The 4,272-nt window shown below is 38.2% G+C and overlaps 1 long non-coding RNA gene and 1 other non-coding gene across 2 annotated transcripts; one reads left to right on the forward strand and one right to left on the reverse strand.

The window, feature by feature from the left end:
- The first annotated feature begins 1,200 nt into the window (after nucleotides 1–1,200).
- LOC111727762 lies at nucleotides 1,201–1,307 on the forward strand. Its single transcript, XR_002775234.1, has one exon. It is a non-coding gene; the product is annotated as a U6 spliceosomal RNA (small nuclear RNA).
- Nucleotides 1,308–1,904: 597 nt separating this feature from the next.
- On the reverse strand, nucleotides 1,905–3,093 carry LOC105887788. The gene is made up of 3 exons (XR_001161601.2): nucleotides 3,077–3,093; nucleotides 2,608–2,622; nucleotides 1,905–1,963 (listed from the first exon to the last, which is right to left on the reverse strand). It is a non-coding gene; the product is annotated as an uncharacterized LOC105887788 (long non-coding RNA).
- Nucleotides 3,094–4,272: the final 1,179 nt, after the last annotated feature.

A 4,272-nucleotide genomic window follows, 5' to 3' on the forward strand; every position in this document is an offset into this window, starting at 1 on the left:
TTTTTTTTTTTAAAACTATCTTTAACCCATAGTTGTTTGAATCCACAGATATGGAGCTCCCAGATACAGAGGGCCAACTACATTCTTTTCTCCAGTCTAAGTTGTGCCATTTTACAACCTGCTTTTTGTTGTTGTTCAGTTTGGCTATTTCATATAGTTTTATTATTTAGAGCAGCTTTAAAAAGACTGAGAGGAAGCTACAGCGAAATCCCATATACAGGCAGTCCCCAGGTTATGAACAACATGGGTTCTGAAGGTTTATTCTTAGGGTGAATTTGTATGTAAGTTGGAATGGGCACATGTACCTAGTATCCATAATACCGTGTTTCCCTGAAAATAAGACCTACCCCCAAAATAAACCCTAGCAGGATTTCTATGCATTTGTTAAATATAAGCCCTACCCCGATAATCAGACCTGCATAGCCACGTCCTGCATTTAGGCGTCCTGCATTTAGGCGGTAAGGAAGACTGGAATACCTTTTATCTGACACAGCTCCTTTCTCTGAGCCATTCACACTTGCACAGGTGCGCATATGGTAACCACAGTCGCAGGCATCCTATTCAAATGTGCAAATGGCTAGGGGAAAGAAGTTCACGCATCACTAGCGCCAGCCCCACCAACAAGGTCGGCTCCCCCTGTCAGGTTCCAGAAGAAGATGACTTCACTGTATTTCAATAAATGTAGATTATTGTATTATACTTAATAAAAATAAGATATTCCCTGAAAATAAGCCCTGGTGTGTCTTCTTGAGAAAAAATATATATAAAACAGTGTCTTATTTTCAGGGAAGCCTGGTAGCCTCCATTTGTAAGTGCAAGTCGTACATAAGTTGGGTGTTTGTAACTTGGGGACTGCCTGTATCCCTTCCCCTATGCATAGCCTCCCCCACTATCAACATACCACATCAGAGTGGTCCATTTGTTATAACAAACTTACATTAACACATCCTTATCGCCAAAGTCTAAAGTTTACATTAGGGCTTATTCTCGGTGTGGCACATTGTATGGGTTTGGACAAATGTATAATGACATTGAGTGGACAATGGACAATGTATCCACTGTTGTTACAACAGACTCAGTAGTTTCACTGTCCTGAATCTTATGGGCTTCACCTAGTCATCAGCCCTTCTTGCCTAATTCCTGGCAACCACTGAATTTTCTACGTTCTCCAAAGATTTGCCTTTTCTAGAATATCACATAGTACTTGCTTCAGCAGCACATATACTAAAATTGGAATGATACAGAGAAGATTAGCATGGCCCCTGTGCAAGGATGACACACAAATTCACGAAGCGTTCCATATTTTTGTTGCTACTAATGTTCTTAGGTGCAGAAACCAAGATTCTGGTAAGCTAAGTGACTCACCCAATTGAATTATCTTCGGGTTTCACATCCCTATCAAAAACATTCACATCTCGGCTCGGCGCCTGTGGCTCAAGTGGCTAAGGCGCCAGCCACATACACCTAAGGTGGCGGGTTCGAATCCCCAGCCCAGGCCCACTAAACAACAATGATGGCTGCAACCAAAAAATGGCCAGGCGTTGTGGAGGGCGCCTGTGGTCCCAGCTACTTGGGAGGCTGAGGCAGGAGACTCGCTTGAGCCCAGGAGTTGGAGGTTGTTGTGAGCTGTGATGCCGTGGCACTCTACCCAGGGGAATAGCTTGAGGCTCCATCTCAAAAAAAAAAAAACAAAAACAAAAAAAACCATTCACATCCCAAATCAAAAATCTAGTGCTATCTGGACATGGTGGGGCTCATGTCTGTAATCCTAGCTCTTTGGAAGACCAAGGCTGGTGGATAGAGCTCAGGGGTTGGAGATGAGCATGAGTGATACCCCCACGCTCTCAAAATCAAATAAAAAAATAAAATTAAAAAAAATAGAATGTCACATAAGTAGAAATCAGACAGGACGTAGCCTTTTCAGATTGGCTTCTGTCACTTAGCAATATGCTTTGATGGTTTCCTCATGTCTTTTCATGGCTTGATAGCTCATTTCTTTTCAACACTGAATAAAATTTGTTCTTTGGATGGATCACAGTTTTTCCATTCACCTGCCGAAAGATAACGTGGCTGCTTCCAAGTTTGGGCAATTATGAGTAAAAACTGCTATGAACATCACTGTAAGGCTTTTGTGTGGACAGAAGTTTTCAACAAATTTGGGTAAATATGGTACAGCAGGATTGCTGGATCTTTTGGTAAGAGAATGTTTAGTTTTTATAAGAGACTGCCACACTGTGTTCCAAAGTGCCTGTACCATTCAGCAGGGTACAACAGTGAATGAGTTTTAGATTTTGTGTTCTTCCACATCCTTGCCAGCATTTAGAGTTGTCAGTGTTTTGGATTTTTACCATCCTAATACGTACACAGTGGCATCTTATTGTCTTAATTTGCTTTGACCTGATAACATATGATGTGGAGCATCTTTTCATACACTTATCTTTTGCATGTATACCTTCCATACCTTCCTTGATGAGTTGTTTATTACAGTCTTGGCCTGTTTTTTTTTTTGTTTGTTTGTTTGTTTTTACTGTTGAGCTTAAAGAGTTCTTTATATATTTTGCATAACATTTCCTTATCAGAGATACTTTTGCAAGTATTTTCTCCAACTCTATAGCTTTTCTTCTCCTTCACCTGACAGTGTCTTTCACAGAATAGAACTTTTTAATTTTAATGAAGTCCAACTTATCAATTCTTCCTTTCATGGATTATATGCCTTTGGTGTTACATCTAAAAAGTCATCTCCAACCTCAAAGTCATCTAGATTTTCACCTATTATCTTCTAGGAGTTTTATAGTTTCATGTTTTACTTTTAGGTTTGTAATCCATTTTGAGATAATTTGTGTGAAAAGTGTAAGGTCTATGTCTAGTTTTTGTTTTGTTTTGTTTATTCTGCTCATGAATATCCTGTTTTTCAAGCACCATTTGTTGAAAGGACTATCTTTGGGGCTTTGTCAAAAATCAGTTGACTATAGTTATACCAGTCTCTATTTCTGTGCTCTCTATTCTGTTCCATTGATACCTTTTTTTCTTTTTCACCAATATCATACAAGCTTGGTAATAATGGCTTTATAGTAACTTTTTTTTTTGAGACAGAGTCTCAAGCTGTTACCCTCGGTAGAGTGCTGTGGCATCACAACTCACAGCAACCTCAAACTTTTTTTTTAATTAAATCATAGCTATGTGCATTAATGCAATCATGGGGTACAGGGTGCTAGTTTTAAATACAATTTGAAATATTTTCACCAAACTGGTTAACATAGGCTTCATGGCATTTCTTAGTTATTATGTTAAGACATTTATATTCTACATTTAGCAACCTCAAATTCTTGGGCTTAAGTGATTCTCTTGCCTCAGCCTCCCAAGTAGCTGGGACTATAGGCACCCGCCACAACACCCAGCTATTTTTTTTTGTTGCAGTTGTCATTGTTGTTTAGCTGGCCCGGGCCAGGTTCGAACCCGACACCCTTGGTTGTCTGTGTCTGGCACCCTACCCACTGAGCTATGGGCACTGCCTTATAAGTAAGTCTTGAACTTGGTAATGTCAGTCCTCCAACTTTGTTCTTCTCTGTCAATATTGTGTTAACTATTTTGAGTCTTTTTTCTCTCCATATAAACTTTAGACTCAGTTTGCCAATATCCACAAAATAATCTGCTGGAATTTTGATTGGGATTTAAAGTGATTTACATTGAATCTATGGATCAAGTTGGGAAGAACTGACATCTTAACAATATTGAGTGTTTCCATGAACATGGAATACCTCTCCATTTATTTAGCTATTCTTTGATTGTTTTATTCAGAGTTTTATCATTTTCCTCTTATAGATCTTGCATATATTTTGTTAGATTTCTACTTGAATATTTCATTTTGGGAGGTACTAGTATAAATGCCAGTCTGTTCTTAATTTCAAATTCCACTTGCTTATAGCTGGTATATAAGAAAGCAGTTAACTTTTGTACATTAACTTTGTATCCTGCAACCTTGCTGTGATTATTCATTAGTTTCAGGAGTCTCTTTGTTGATTCTTTTGGATTTTCTACATAGACTATCTTGTCATCTGAAAACAATGACAATTTCTCCTCTAATATCATACCTTTTATTTCCCTTTCTTGTCTTATTACATTAGCTAGGATGTCCCAGTACATTATTGAAAAGAAGTGGTAAAATATCATTTCCTTATTAGGATCTTTATTCCTGATCTTAGTAAGATTTCAGTTTCTCATCAGTAAGTATGATGTTAGCTGTAGGTTTTTGTACATATTCATTATCAAGTT

Source organism: Otolemur garnettii, unplaced genomic scaffold (assembly GCF_000181295.1).
Source record: "Otolemur garnettii isolate 467f Iridium unplaced genomic scaffold, OtoGar3 scaffold00121, whole genome shotgun sequence".
Lineage (NCBI taxonomy): Eukaryota > Metazoa > Chordata > Mammalia > Primates > Galagidae > Otolemur > Otolemur garnettii.